Raw genomic sequence first — 17,506 nt, 5'->3', positions numbered from 1 at the left:
ACAAATTCTGCGATGTCTTTCTTCATACCGTTCCACCAGTACGAACGCCTTAAATCTCGATACATGTGGGTCCCGCCTGGGTGGATCGTAAATCGAGATCGATGAGCCTCCTGAAGTAGCTCCTGTAAGACCGGGTGAGACTGAGGTACGCATAATCTACCTCAGAAATATATAATACCCTCCTCGTCTCGTGTGAACTCGGTCTGCTGCCCGGAAGCTATCTGGCTGCCAATAAACTACAAATGTTGATCACTGGCCTGGGCTTCTCGGATCCTCGTCCTGATCGACGACTGAGAAACCATGGTAACCAGAATGCCCTACTCTGTCGGTCCCTGCTCCTCAAGGTCTAACCCGGAGAAACCCTGAATCAAGTCCGTGACTGAAGTCCGGTGGCAAGCCAAAGTCCCTCTGGACTTCCTGCTGAGTGCATCGACAACCACATTAGCTTTCCCCAGGTGGTAGCTAATGGTACAATCGTAATCCTTTAGGAACTCCATCCATCTCCTCTGTCGGAGATTAAGCTCCTTCTGGATGAAAATATATTTGAGACTCTTATGATCAGTGAGAATCTCAAACGTAATGTTGTACAAATGATGTCGTCAAAGCTTCAGAGCAAAGATGATGGCAGCTAACTCCAGATCATGAACTGGGTAGTTCTTCTCATGCTCCTTCAATTGTCGAGAAGCATAGGAGACTACCCTGCCGTGCTACATCAGAACAGTGCCCAAACCCTGAAGAGACGCGTCGGTATAGAGCATGAATCTGTCTTCTCCAGAGGGTAAATCCAAAATTGGAGCCGACACTAATCTCCGCTTCAACTCCTGAAAACTGGTCTCGTAATCCTCAGACCACGTGAACTTCACGCCTTTCCTAGTAAGGCATGTCAGTGGCATAGCAATATGCGAGAAACCCTCGACGAACCGTCTGTAATATCCTGCTACGCATGTTCCTCTTCAGAATGCGAGTAAACCAATATGCCATCGATGAAAACGATAACAAACTGATTAAGATACTCCAGAAAGACGCGGTTCATCAGATCCATAAATACCACTGGAGCGTTGGTAAGCCCAAATGGCATTACCAAAAACTCATAATGACTGTACCTGGTACGGAAAGTTATCTTCTGAATATCAGATTCTCTGACTCTCAGCTGATGATATCTGGATCGCAGATCAATCTTAGAATACACTGATGTACCTCTGAGCTGATCAAATAAATCCTCGATCCGTGGTAAGGGGTACTTATTTCTGACGGTCACTGCATTCAGCTGTCTATAGTCAATGCATAATCTCAGTGTACCATCCTTCTTCTTGACTAATAACACCGGAGAACCCCATGGAGAAACACTAGGACGAATAAATCCCTTGTCTAAAAGCTCCTGGAGTTGAATCTTCAGCTCATTCAACTCTTTTGGTGCCATATGATAAGGAGCTTTCAATGCCGGCGCGGTCCCCGAAATCAGCTCAATAGCGAACTCCACTTGCCTTCTAGGAGCCAAACCTAGTAGCTCCTCTGGAAATATATCTGGGTACTCTCGGACTACCGGAACGTTGGAGAGCTACGAACTACCGTTGTCGTCAGTACTAATCAAAGATAGCAGAAAACCCTAACAACCATGCGATAGCAGCTTCTGAGCCTGAATCGCTGATATGATCGATATGTCGTCGTCTCTGATGCCAGTGAAATTCCACGAGGGTTGGTTCAGAGGCTGGAAAGTGACCACCCTCATCTGGCAATCAATAGTGGCATGATACGCTGACAAACAGTCCATACCAAGTATAATATCAAAATCGACCATTTCCAATACTAAAAGATCTACCGTAAGTATCATGTTGCCAAAATCTAATGGACAACCTCTGACCTCCTAGGTGACATCCAATGCATCACCGAACGGTAGAAAGACGGTCAGTCACTGTAGTATAATAGTGGGTAATCTATCAATCTCCCGCATAAAGGTACAGGATATAAATGAATGCGAGCTACCAGTATCTATCAGCATATCAGCAGATAATGCATAAATAGAAATCGTACGGCGAAAAACGGATCCGTCGGCTCGCTGCGCATCCTCTCTGGTGACCGCATGAATACGTCCAGTCTCTGGCGGAGGAAAAGGTGGTAACGCTGCCTGCGACTGCTGCGTCTGGGCAGGAGCCTGCCACTGAGGCGGTGCTGGATACTGGGCCAAAGAAGTCTGAGAGGGCGGCGACTGATATTGTACCGATGGCTGGGACTGCGTCTGATACTGAGCCTGTGGCTGGGGCTGCAGCTGATACTGCCCCTGAGTCAAATAATGAGGTCTTAGAACAGAGCTCTGGGGTACTATGGGAGTACTGGGGTACTCCTGTCCGAGCATGCCAAATGCAGCTGCTGAAGAGGAAGCTGTTCCCTACTGGCGATGTGAGGGTGAAAATCTCCACCCTCCTCGTCTAGCCCCTGTCTGACTGTGCTGTCCTCCCTGAGCAGTAACTCTGGGAGCAGTATGCTGAGCCTTCCGCGGGCAATCTCGACTCTGGTGCCCAGGTAGTTTGCAATAAAAGCAAACTGGCTGTCCCAGAGAGCAGGCTGAGGTGATGTGATCTCTGGACCCACATCTAAAACAGCGAACGTCGCTGGCGGGTTGTTTTCGATTTTACTGTGGAGACCGAAAACGTCCTGAGGAAGACTGCCCTGACTTCTGAGGCCTACGAAATACCCCAGAAGTACTTTGATCTGACCGACTGCGCCTGCTCTACTGCTGTGTAGCCTGTGGCTGTTGGATCTGTCTAGATATCTGACTCGGCTGTTTACTTTTTCTGTCCGAAAATGCTCTCTGCTGAGCTGACTCAATCATGAGGGTTCTGTCCAAAGTCTCTAGGTAAGATACGTTCCCAAAACTGGCAAGCCTTACTTGCAAATGTCCATCCAGCCCCTGAATGAACTGCTGCATACGTGAACTATCCTCAGCAACTAGCTCTGGACAAAATCTGGCCAATCTGTCAAACTCTGCATTATACTCTGTCACCGACCGGTTGTTCTGTCGTAGACTCAGGAAATTCTGCTGGCGAGCCATCTGATAAGCTTGTGGGAAGAAGCGGCTCTCAAAAGCCTCTCTGAATCTGGCCCAAGTGATGTTCTGCTCGTCAATAATGGAACGCTGAGTAACCCACCAGGTATCGGCCTCATCCCGTAAGTAAAAAGCAGCCAGCTCTGCTTTCTCCCACTCGGAGCAAGCCATATAGAAGAAGGTCCGCTCCATAGTCTCTATCCATGACAGGGCCACACTCGGATCAAGGTCTCCTCGGAAGAGTGTAAATCGACTCTTCATCGACTCTGCTAATGCTGGAATCCTGGCTTGTGCAGCGACAATGTCAGTGAGGTGTGTCGGAACGGCTGTAGGAACTAGCGGAACACTGGAGCTGGTGCTACAGGTGGTACCGCTGAATAGACCAGAGGAGGTACTCCCGGTGCTGCTGTATAAACTGGAGCATATGCCGCCGGTGGCACTGCAGGGTCAGCATAGGTGATCGTGGCTGGATGTACGGTAGGTAGTGGTACCGGATGTGGAGCAACCGGTATCGCTGGTGCAGGTGCTGCTGGGTATACAGTAGGTACTGGAGGCACATGTGCCACTGGTGTCGGGTACATAGTAGGTCCAGCTGGCGGTGGTGCCGGGTACGCCGTAAGCTGGGTCGGAGCAGGTGCGGGGTATGCCGGTAGTACCCCTGGTGGTACCGTAAATACAGTAGGGGTGGATACAGTTGGTACAGCCGAGGTAGGTACCTCTAAAGGAGCCATCGGTATCTAAGAGCTCGACGCGCCCGCAGTATCCTGAGTCTATCCCTTATTGACAGGCTCAACCCCAGTAGGCATCTCTGGCAAGTCCAGAGATCCCAAGGTCCTCGTACATGGCTGTCCAACACCATGTCTCGCAGCAATACGTGTAAATCTCCTCATATCTGTTAAGTTATATAACAGATATTACTACAAGTATAACAATCATAAAATAAACATCATACCTATTTGTCGTCTGGAGATATTTCGTCGCTGTCCAGTCCCCATATTACCTCGGAATTCCGTACAAGAAAACCACCAGAAAACCATATAAATTCGAAATGGAAGTCCGAAACATAAACATAATGGACATCCATGCTAATCCGAAATAAATACCCAGTTTGACTCATAAACTTGGGCTAACCCAAATATCCAGAACACCAAAAGTGGGTATCATAACCCGCTCTGATACCAATAAATTGGTATCAGATAAATCTCGAAAATCCGTAACACGAAAATCAAAACAAGTATCGCCAACTTGGCTCTGATACCAAATAAATTGTCACGCCCCAAGGGAGTCCCTGTCCGAAGAAATTTCGGCAGCACCTCCCCTGTACGGGTGACAATGTGAAACTTTTCTACAATGCCCTCAGGGCCACAAATACATCGGCCAACACGGCCGGAACAATAACAATAATATAATGCAATCACCCACGCAGTTAATAATTATCAAAGTAGAACAGTGATAAGAGGACTCAAAAACAACCCTACTCAACTACACCCATAAAGCTCAAAACCGATATCCTACTCCACTACACTCGTAAAACACAAATCACAATGAACTTACCTCATCTGCCATCCAGGCAGGCGTGTAGCAAAACACATCCAATCCAAACCCATCGACAACTAAGAATCCATACAAGATCCAAATTATTAAAACAGAACAAGTCTAAACATAGTCTAAACAAGAAAAAACTAAAAGATCAACACACGTCCTCGTGGACTGCAGGGGACTAGCGACTAGAACTCTCCGGACAGCATCAACCTGAAAATAACAACGGATGAGGGTGTGAGTCCAACACTCAGCGGGTATCAACTAATATGCATAATAAAGAAAATAACAACCAGCACTAATCATGCATACAGTCTCCTGAAACAAGAAGGATAAATGCAACTGAATAAAGCAGGAGAAAACTGTAATAACCAGGACCAAGGTATAAGTACAACAGGGTTGTCAGACCGAGAGTGTCATAAATCCTGTATGCATGTCAATCATATGCATCCATATAAATGCAACAAGTAAATACAGCAAACACAAGCAATAAATGCATCATGCATATGATGCAAATGTCATGGTCACCCCTGACGCCAGTCAATCATCTCACACATAATGGTGAGATCGAGTGGGTAGGGCTGTGACAACCGTTCACTCTGCCATCACTGCCCCTGATGAGTGACCGAGTGGACGGGATGCTGTCGGAGTACACCTATCCTCTTACCCCAAATCATAAATGGAGGAGCTCAATGCTCTCATCTCTCGGTACACAATGACGGGGAGGGATCCCTGACGTGCTACCATGTTGCGTCACACTACCCATGAGCGGACCAACGGAGCACCGACAAAGCAAAACTGACGTGCTACCACGCTGCGTCACGCTACCCATGTGCGGACCAACGGAGTACCGACAGAGATGAAACTGGCGATGTGCTCAACAATAATGGAGCAGACTATCGCTTAGTATGCAATCATGCGAATGGTGCATGACACTAAGCATGGAAATATCCTAAACAGCATAGCAATATCTATGTATAAATATAAAATGTGTACCATATGACAATGAATCAAATTAAAGGTACACAGATCATATAAGGTATAAAAAACCCTAGGTCCTGAACATAATATATAACATGGTTGTGTCACTACCCCTATAAACATGTATAATCAGATAAATAATAATATGATGTGTATAAAAAATAAACAAACAAGCATGTAACCAACCGGGTAGTGATCAACCGAAGAAAATAAGAAACACAATCATTGCTATTTGTTAAAAACATTACTATGCATATCAAATGACATAAAGTCAAAGTACCCGCCTCCAATAGAAAAGTCCAATCTAATCCAAATCTGACGTTGAGATACTCGTCTCGCGTCAAAGTCCTATATTACCAATATATACAATTTTTATTTAGCTAATATCCAATGAAATAGATAAATAAAAATCTCTAACACTAATAATAGGGCAAACCCTAATTAACACATAAACAACTAATTACACAATCCATTTCCTATACTTAATTCAACCCATAAACCTAATAAATCTACACATGATCGTCTAACTACAAAACGTGTCAAATATTTACCCTTACTAAATTCACAGCCGAGGATATTGCTGCCGAAGAAGGGTAGCTGCCGGAAATTGTAACCGGAGTTGTGAGTCACCCTTAAATGGTGATGCTCGAATCCACATCCAATATTAACCTAGAGTATGAATCGTTAGTCAGGAAATACACTAGTATAAATTGATTACCTCATACCTAAATCAAATCTATCATCACAATAGTCCAAACAACACAGAATCTACAACAAGGGTACAATTCTCTACTTCTTACCTCACTACCTAGCCACTGTTGATTCTGGAACAAGATAGGCCGAACCAAGAACACCACAGAGTACAACCTCCCTGCTTGAATCTTTCCAACTGGTCGGATCAAGTTGAGATCAAGAAATAGAGATAACAAATCAAACAACGACCAAATTCCAACCCATCTTACCTTGTTCCTCTCCACTAGTCAGAGGTGATCAAGACTCCGGTGATAGTGCTAGGGCACGGGTGAAGTCGGTTGTCGGCACTAGGGCACAACTTCTGTCAGCTACACCTTGGCTGCCGCCAGCGATCCGGTGGAATTCAGCCGGTTCCTCCCTCACTACGACGACTAGGGCTCGACTCCGGGTAGGAGTGGCAGCAACGCTGCTCGGCGTGATTCAGGGAGAAGAAGTAAAAGGAGAGGAGGAGAAGAAAGCTCGGCGCCGCGTGGAGGAGAGCATCGGGAGAAGGGATCGATGAGGAAAGGGAAGGAGATGAAGAGGATCGGCTCAGGGATGAGGAGTGGCTTTGTACTCAGGGGGAGAAAGGAACCGACGAGGGGCAGCGGTTAGGGCACAGGTCATGACGGGGAAAGAAGAGGGGCGCGCGAGTTTTCGAAGAGGAAGGGAAACGAAGAAGAAAAATAAAAATAAAAAGAAACGGAAAAAGGAATTATAAATATAAACATTTCCTCACTTAAATGGGTAGCCTAAACAGGCTTTTCCCAAGGCCCAGTTTTTATCCCCGTAAACTCATCCATACAATCTCCGAAAAATTCCAGAAAAATTTCCGAAAAATTCCCTAAAGGTGTTATGCCCATTGTTAGTATTTTACATTATGGATGTGCGTACTCTTAATCCTGATATAATAACAAGCACATATACTTAGTATTTATTTCTTTGATTTATCAATGGGTGAGATTTAGTTCGATAAATCAATAGGCCCGATAAGTTGGGAAATAATATTATTTATATGGTGTGTTGTTGATTATAGAAGGAAATTGTGTCCTAGTAATCTAGGTTGATGATGCCCCCTTGAGGAGCTCATAAGGATTATCATATAAACCCTACAGGTAGACGTAGTCTGGCATGATAATGAAGTTGAGTGGTACTACTCTTGGAGATAGATATTAATTAAGTGAGTTGTCAGTAATTGATTTAATTAGTGGAAATTCGATATATTAAACATAGGGAGATTAATGCACTCATGATAAGAAGGATCCCATAATGTAATTTGGGATTGGTGTGGTAGTTCAATAATAACTCTTTAGTTGTATGAGTTATTATTGATGAACTTGAGTTGGGTGTTCAGGGCGAACACAGGAAGCTCAAGCTCATCGGGAGACCAAAACCAATTTCTCCTCTCGGTCCCTGTTGTAGCCTCTATAAAACCTTGTACCCACAAAGTCCACTTCTTACCCAAGTAATGGGTCGGACACATCCTTACTTGGAGCAAGGGTGGTCGGCCAAATATTATATGAAACCCAAGAGGTAGCCGACCCTAAGCACATCTTGGTGTCCAAGATGTGGCCGGTCACATAAGTTAAAAGGAAGTTTTAATTTTTGTTTAAAACTTTCCTTTTTAGCGGCCACATAAGAATAAAAGGGAGTTTTTAATTTTGTGTTAAAAACTTTCCTTTTATAGCCATCCTCATGGTTTTAAAAAGAGAGTTTTAAATTTTAAAATCTCCATTTATAGCTATCTAAAAAAGATTAAAGAGATATTTTAATTTTGTTAAAATCTTTCCTTATTTGTTGTTATCTATAATGTCTAAAAGAAATATTTTAATTTTGATAAAATTTTTCTTTTTTGTGACCATGATTTAAAAGAGAAGTTTTAAAGATTAATTTTAAAACTTTCCTTTTGTAGCCATGCACAATAGGAAATTTAGAAAAGAGAGATTTTAATTATTGTTAAAATTTTCTTTTTTAATGGGAGGCCACAAATAAGGAACTTTTAATTATGTTTAAAATTTTCCTTTTTTACCATGAGCAAGGATTATAAAAGAAGAGGAGGTGATGCCTTATGGTGTAACACATATTATTATTCTCCTCTTCTCCTTGCTTATGGTCGGCCCTCTCCTTCTCTCTTCCCTTAAGGCCTGCGACATCTATATTCCCTTCTTTCTCCTTTTCTTCCTTCTAAGGCCAGAGCTTGAAGAAGAAGAAGGAGAAGACAAGAAGTACCTAGGTGGCCGGTTGCTTGGAGGGGAAGAAGAAGAGAAGGAGTTTTCTATTTTGACATCCCTTGGTGGCTCGAGAGTCTTGGAGGAGAAGAAATGGTTCGGGTGGATTCCATCTTGGTAGATCGTTGCCCACACAACGTCCAAGAGGAGGAGAGGAATACAACAGAAGATTAAGAGGTCTTTAGGAACAAAAAAAGGTATAACTAATTAATGGTTTTCGCTTCGAATTAATTAGTTAGTTTTCTTTGTATGAATTCTGAAACACCAACAAAAGAGGCTAGCGATTTTATGTTTCGATTTCATGCTATCGATTATGTATTTCAATTTTATGTTTCGGTCTTGTGTTTCTATTGTGGTCTCTGTAGTTAAATCTAGGGTTACTGTAAGAAGTTACATATTCAATTTCTTTGACTTTGTTTAGGAGATGGTGGATGATCCCATAACCAAGAAGGTCTAGTGCCTCGCCATGTTTAACCTAAAAGCCAATTTTTGAAATAGATATTTAATCAACTCCTGTAATATGGTTTAACTTAGAAAGATTACATCGGTTAAACTTGGAGTAAAAATGTTAAGTATCATTTCCAATCCAAGTTTAACTTCTGAAGAGCAACTTGGATTAATAATGTTAAGAATCGTTTGCAATCCAAGTTTAACTTCAGTAGAGCACATGGGTAGCTAGGTTAAGTTCTGTGCTTGTACAAATTTTTATATAGGGGAAACAGAACAGAATCCAGGTGTAGCAACCATTAACTGGTATCAGAGCTAGGTTTATGCCTCTGTATGTTTAGTTTTCAGTTAATTATGCACTTTTCATGCATAACTTTAGGCATGATAATAGTAGGATGTGTGAATAGATTAACTCTGTGGTTGCAGACTCCAACTATTATGACCTATTATGATTGTGTGTGATTGGACCCTCGGACATGTCAAGGGAATTTTATATGTGTGCATGATTGTAATTATTAAATACAGTAGGAGCTGTATTGGTTATTAGGATTTTACATTCTGTTTGATCTAGATTACATGTACATTCCTTCGTAGAATATAGGATCAATAAATGTAAAATTTTATTTTTGTCGCGGATCGTATTCTTGTGAGGCGTGGTACTAATTGACCATCGGAGGCACAGCGGAAAAGGAGGCATGATGGACGCGATGACATAAACCCTTTGGCAGCGGTTAGGGTTGGTGGCATACGGAGGACAACATTGGATGAGGCCATAATAGTTGGAAAATTATTTTTCTTATTTATTGCCTTTTATGCTGTGTGTGCTTGTGTATAACTAAGTGAGAGAGGAATTTTATTTAAATTCCACGGTCTCCATTACTAGTTTGTAAGTGATGCATTCAAACTTACGTCTTAGCTCTGAGTGCCTTCCTCCACATCAGATGCGTCTGTTTGCGGATCACTAGATCAAACTTCCTTAATGGATGATTATAGGAAATTATTTAGGAGCGTATGATCTTCTCCATCTGAAGGGGCACAAATCTATTTAATGGACTTAGTACCAAGTAATGGTATACACTTAGGCGTATTTAATAGTATCCTCCCTATCAGAGTCACTGCTATTATTTGTGTGACCGAAGAAAAACCAACTATTAATTTTATTTGTCATAAAGTTAGGTTGATAAGATAATAAAATTAATGGGTAAAACCCCCTCTTACAAAGGTTCGAATTTGTATACGTCCACACTATCGTGGCATACAAAATTCATGGTATTTGAGGTGTTGGTGAATTTAAATGATATTGTTTGAGGAATCCATATTATTTTAAATTCTAAAGTATTGACCAAATATTTTGTGATTCTTAGGATTTCAAATGGTCTTCAAACCTCCTGTTGTTATATTAGATAATAGACTTACTAGTCCCAATTATAATGATTGGAAATAAAACTTGGACACTAAGGTGGACTGTCCTCTAAAAAATGAGAACAATAAAGGTGTATCTTATTCATTAGTTGTTGAAACATGTTTAGTGGTGTTATCTACCGGTACCTGGTGTGTAGATACGGGAGCCACTGATCATGTCTGCAATTCATTGCAGGGGTTCCAAGAAACCCGACGACTACATGAAGGGGAAATCACCATTTACATGGGCAATGCTATGAAAGTGGCGGCTGTTGCAGCGAGAGATGCTTATTTATCCTTTGATAGGAATAAAACATTGATTTTGAGAAATTGCCTTTATGTACCAAGTTTTAGAAAGAATATGATTTTAGTTTCTAAACTATTTGAGGATGGATATTCTGTTTCTTTTGATGACAAAGTAGCTGTCAAGAAAAATAGAGTAGTTATCTATTCTGGTACATTGGTTAATAATTTGTATACTCTAAATCCAATAACTCACACGATGCAACAAATGAAAATAATAACACGTCTTCTAATTCTAATAAGAGAAAGCATCCTTCAGAAATGAACCAAATATATCTTTGGCATCTAAGGCTAGGTTATATTAACTTGAGTAGGATTCAAAGGTTAATAGACGATGGACCTTTGGGTTCATTGGTGGTGGAAAACTTTCTAACCTGCGAATCTTGCTTGGAAGGAAAAGTGACCAAGAGACCTTTTAAGGCCAAGGAGTATAGAGCCAAAGATGGGTTGGAATTGGTTCATTCTGATTTGTGTGAACCTATGACTATCTAGGCAAGAGGTGGTTTTGAATATTTTATTTCTTTTATAGATGACTATTCGAGATACGGGTACATTTACTTGACGCGCCGCAAGTCTGAGTGCTTTGATAAGTTCAAAGAGTACAAGGCTAATTTGGAGAAACGTCATGGTAAAAGTATCAAGACACTACGGTCTGATCGTGATGGCGAGTACCTCTTGGGAGAGTTTAGGAATTACTTATCAGAGGCTGATTCAATCCCAACTGTTTGCACCTGGTACACCCCAACAGAATGGTGTGGCAAAATGAAGGAATAGGACTCTTATGGAAATGGTTAGATCAATGATGAGTTATTCAGGATTACCAAGTTCGTTTTGGGGATATGCCCTGGAAATGGCAGTGCACATTCTGAATTTGGTACCTTCTAAATCAGTACCCTCTACTCTCACGGAATTATGGAATGGGCGTAAGCCTAGTCTGAAATATATTCAGATTTGGGGTAGTCCAGTACATGTGCTGATGGGAGACACTGATAAGTTGGAATCACGTACAAAAGTTTGCTTATTTGTGAGTTATCCTAAAGGAACAAAAAGAGGTTTATTTTATAATCCTAAAGATTAGAAGGTCATTGTTAGCACCAATGCTCGATTTTTAGAAGATGATTATGTAATGAACCACAAGCCTATGAGTAAAATTATTGTTGAGGAAATAAGAGAAGACACGTCTACTTTAGTACCAATGGTACAAGATGAGATACCATAAGGAACTACAACACGTGTTACAAATGATGCACGATTACAAGAAGTGTCTCGTCATAGTGGGAGGGTTGTTAAGCAACCTAATAGATTCATGTTTTTAGGAGAGTCTTCTGACTTGATCCTTGGTGAACATAAACTTGATCCCCGGACATATGATGAAGCACTCCAAGATAAAGATGCAGCATCTTGGCAAAGTGCAATGAACTCTGAAATAGAATCTATGTATTCTAATCAGGTCTAGGAGCTTATAGAACCACCAAATGGTGTAAAAGCCATTGGATGTAAATGAGTCTATAAAAGAAAAAGAGGGACAGATGGGAAGGTGGAAACCTTCAAAGCAAGGCTTGTTGCAAAAGGGTATACTCAGAAAGAGGGAATCGATTGTGAGGAAACCTTTTCGCCGATAGCCATGATTAAGTCTATCCGGATTCTTTTATCTATTGTTGCTCATATGGATTATAAGATTTGGTAAATAGATGTCAAAACAGCTTTCCTTAATAGAAGTCTTGAAGAAAACATTCATATAAAGCAACCAGAGGGGTTCATTGTAAAGGGCAAAGAACATCTTGTTTGTAAGCTCAAACGGTCCATTATGGACTGCAGCAAGCTTCAAGATCTTGGAACATCTGATTTAATGAAGTAATCCAGTCTTATGGATTCATTCAGTGTCCGGATGAGTCTTGTGTATACAAAAAGAGTGACAAAAATGTGGTGGTATTTCTTGTACTATACGTAGATGATATTTTGCTCATTGGCAACAATGTCAAAGTATTGTAAGACGTAAATGTATGATTGTCCAAGCAGTTTGATATGAAGGACTTGGGAGAATGTGGACATATTCTTGGGATCAAAGTAATAAGGGATAACAAGAAAAGAATGTTGTGCTTATCCCAAGCTTCATACATCGACACTATCCTAGCTCGTTTTAGCATGCAACTCCAAGAAAGGTTATCTACCTTTTCGGCATGGAGTACCTTTATCTAAAGAGATGTGTCTTAAGACATCAAAGGAGATAGAGGACATGAAGGCAGTACCTTATGCTTCGACTGTAGGAAGCCTAATGTATGTAATGCTATGTACAAGACCGGATATCTGTTTTACCGTGGACATAGTTAACAGACAACATTGGACTGCCGTAAAGTATATATTAAAGTACCTGAGAAGGACTAGAGATTATATGCTGGTTTATCAGGCAGATGATTTTCTCCCTGTGGGTTACACGGGTTCGGATTTCCAATCAGATAGGGACAATAGTAAGTCGACCTCGGGGTATGTGTTTACTTTGGGAGGTGGAGCTATAACATGGAGGAGTGTTAAGCAGAAATGCGTTTCAGACTCCACCATGGAAGCTGAGTCTATGGCAGCTTCTAAGGTAGTCAAAGAAGCAGTATGACTCAGAAACTTCTGATGGATTTGGATGTGATTCCTGGTTTGCCCAAAATTATCACAGTTTATTGTGATAATAGTGGTGCAATAACAAACTCGAAGGAACCACGAGCCCATAAGGCAAGTAAACACATAGAGAGCAAGTACTACCTAATATGAGACATCGTGAAACGAGGAGAAGTTGTTCTCGCCAAGATTGCATCAGAAGATAACCTGGCAGATCCTTTCACTAAGGCCCTTCCGGCAAGAGCTTTTGATTGGCATGTTGAGGGGATGAGAATCAGATGAATGACAGCATAGTCTTTTAGTATAAGTGGGAGATTGTTAGGATGTATACTAAAAGCCTAGCTTTTTATAAACATTTATTTTGAAATAAGAATCACATTGGTCAAATGTCTGTATTTAGTTAAATATAGTTGGTCATTTAATTTATATTGTAGATAACATGGTGTGTGATGTCACACACAAGATTATGTTATCAGTTCCTTATAAATTATAAATAGTAGCTCACAATCAAGATGGATTGGGACAAACCATTGGAATGGTTGTAGTGTAATTTGGTATTTGTTTATCTTGAGTATAAAATTACACTAGTACACTATGTGTGTATTGAGTAGGACCATTTGAGATTGTTTCCTTTTATACTGACTACATAAAAGAACAAAACCTCTATTATTATGGATGTGCGTGCTCTTAATCCCGATATAATAACAAGCATATATACTTAGTATTTATTTCTTTGATTTATCAATGGGTGAGATTTAGTTCGATAAATCAATATGCCTGATAAGTTAGGAAATAATATTATTTATATGATATGTTGTTGATTATAGAAGGAAACTGTGTCCTAGTAATCTAGGTTGATGATATGCCCTTGAAAAACTCATAAGGATTATCATGTAAACCCTGTAGGTTGACTTAGTCCAGCATGATAATGAAGTTGAGTGGTACTACTCTTGGAGATAGATATTAATTAAGTGAGTTGTCAGTAACTCATTTAATTAATGGACATTCGATATTTAAACACAGGAAGATTAATGTACTCATGATAAGAAGGAACCCATAATGTAATTTGGGATTGGTGCGGTAGTTCAATAATAACTCTTTAGTGGTATGAGTTATTATTGATGAACTTGAGTTGGGTGTTCGGGGCGAACACAGGAAGCTCAAGCTCATCGGGAGACCAAAACTAATTTCTCCTCTCGGTTCCTGTTGTATCCTCTATAAAACCTTGTATCCACAAAGTCCACTTCTTACCCAAGTAATGGGCCGGATAGGGTCGGCTCTGAGGCATGTCACCGGGGGCGATGGCCAAGGGCCTCCAATTTTTAGGGGCCCCCAAATTTGACATGCATATATAATATATATTATATATACTTAGATTGTTTTAATAAAAACCTAAAAAATATATTTGATTGGATTATTTTAATAAAGGTCCAAAAAATATATATATTGTTGAATTATTTTAATAAAGGTCCAAAAAATATATTTTCTATTAAAATTTAATAAAAAAATCTAAAAAAGAAAAGAAAGAAAGAAAAAAAAGAAGGAAAATAAATGATCCTTTTTTCTCTTTCCAAGATTTTATTTTTTGTACAATTCTTTCTTCATTAATTTGTTTACAGAAGGTATAAGACTCTAAAGAGTAAAGTATAAATCTTGAATGCTAGTTTCCTATTTTGGCATCCCTTGGTGGTTCGAGAGTCTTGGAGGAGAAGAAGTGGTTCGGGTGGATTCCATCTTGGTAGATCATTGCCCACACAACGTCCAAGAGGAGGAGAGGAATACAATAGAAGATCAAGAGGTCTTTAGCTACAAAGAAAGGTATAACTAATTAATGGTTTCCGCTTCGAATTAATTAGTTAGTTTTCTTTGTATGGATTTTGAAGCACCAATACAAGAGGCTAACAATTTTATATTTCGATTTCGTGCTATCGATTATGTATTTCGATTTTGCGTTTCGATCTTGTATTTCTATTGTGGTCTCTGTAGTTAAATCTAGGGTTACTGTAAGAAGTTAAATATTCAATTTCTTTGAAAGACTTTGTCTAGGAAGTGGTGGATGATCCCATAACCAAGAAGGCTTAGTGTCTCGCCATGTTTAACCTGGAAGTCAATTTTTGAAATAGATATTTAATCAACTTCTATAATATGGTTTAACTTAGGAAGATCACATCAGTTAAACTTGGAGTAAAAATGTTAAGTATCGTTTCCAATCCAAGTTTAACTTCTGAAGAGCAACTTGGATTAATAATGTTAAGCATCATTTGCAATCCAAGTTTAACTTCAGTAGAGCACATGGGTAGCTAGGTTAAGTTCTGTGCTTGTATAAATTTTTGTATAGGGGAAACAGAACGGAATCCAAGTGTAGCAACCATCAATTTCTCCGCCTTTGGAAGGTTTCCAAGAAAGAAAAGGTTTAGTCGCCTTTAGAGGTGGATATAAAGTAAAATCAATGTGTTACGAATGTGGTGTCAAGATTGATTTAAATTTTCCACTGTGCATTTAAATAATGAGTTTACAATCTAGATAAAATGATCAAAGCTATTCACTCACTATAACTTGTATATGTCTTAACAATAAGATTTTAGATTTCTACTCATACTAAGCACCAAATCAAATGAACTTAATTAAAATAATTTACACTGACATCATCCTCCACTACTTTCCTCATTATAGAAGATTTACCTACAAGAATCCAAATGAGTGACTTAAGAACCTAATAAGATATATCAATAAATTAAGTAGAAGACAACTTCATTATTATCTAAAAATGTGTAAAATTAATTTTTACTCTCACGAATTAACATACTTTGTATCATAGGTGTTTATTGTAATAGATCTTAAGATCAATTTTTAATAGATACAAAAATATTAGGTTGTAAGTTTACAAATAAAGTTTTATATTGAAAATATATAGAAAAGATTATAGGTTTATAAGGGAAGGATATTTCCATTGGTATGAGGCCTTTTGGATAGAGCTCAAAAATAAAACTATGAGGGATTAGACCCAAAGTGAATAATATAATGTCATTATAAAGATATCTAAATCCTTTTTGGTCCTAACAATTGGTATCAGAACCCAGACTGCCAGAAGGTCTAACCGTTTGCACAAGAGTTATGATCTAATTGAGCTATGTGAGTAAAATATTGACCCGTGTTCGAATCAAGAGGATCAGACACCAATCAGAAAGTTCTAGTTGTGGTTAGGCAAGAAATTCCTAGTAGGTCACGTGGACCGAGAGGCAGGAAGACCTAATGGGTCGAGGATTAGACGTGGAAAGTCTATGATCTTTTGTTTGAGGAGGAATTGCGTTAGAGTACATGGAGCCAAGGACCACTAAGATGAAACGAAACATACCATTATAGTCTCTTTAAAATAGTGTGTTTAAAAATTTGCAGCTACTTAGAGTTGAAATTGAGCTTAGATTTTTATTAAAAATTGAGCTTAGCATACAGAAAGTTATTAACAAAAGACATTTATTGAAAAATGATGATTGTAGTAATGAATTGGAGACAAGCTAGCCGAAGTTCATATTTTTTAAATGTCAGTGATCCCATCCGAAAATTGAGTCGGATGAAGGCGGATCTTGGTGTGTTAGAAGTTGATGAAAAGTCACTGAAGCCTTGAATCTACCTGGCACCTCCCTGGAAAGATTTTCACGAGCGACTGACGACGAAAGATGACCAGGTCGATGACGCTGTTGCTCTGCACACACTCAAACGAGCCCACGGGTCGTTAGAGACTAGAAAGCAGGGAAAAAGTCCCCGGGTCAGGCCCTCCGACGCTCAAGTAAGGTACTTTTTCCCCAGAAAATCATAGAGCAAGGACGAAAAGTAAAGACTAGTGAGAAATGACGAATAAGCGTACCTGCATAAGGGACAAGGCATCCCATTTTATATTGCAACGGATGCCTCTGGGACCTGGCCAGTGTCAGGGAATGTCGGTTGTTAGGCTTTGTCTGACGGTTATTGACACGTGACTCTTCCTGATAGGATGGCGGCAAGACCGAAGATGTCGTGCACCCCGACTGTTAGCATATTCCCTGACACCTTGATTGTTCTCTGACATTCTCTGACAAGCGTTTACGATTCTCTGACTTGTTTGTCCTGTAGTGCTTCGCTGGGTATACATCCTGACCTGCTTCGATCCACTACTATCCATAGCTTGTTCGTTCCGACCTGCCTAACCGGTCTATTCCCTGACCTACGTTTGATCCCTGTAATCCTT

The sequence above is a fragment of the Zingiber officinale genome, chromosome 9B (genome assembly GCF_018446385.1).
Source record: "Zingiber officinale cultivar Zhangliang chromosome 9B, Zo_v1.1, whole genome shotgun sequence".
Lineage (NCBI taxonomy): Eukaryota > Viridiplantae > Streptophyta > Magnoliopsida > Zingiberales > Zingiberaceae > Zingiber > Zingiber officinale.
Note: the sequence above shows the minus strand (reverse complement) of the source record.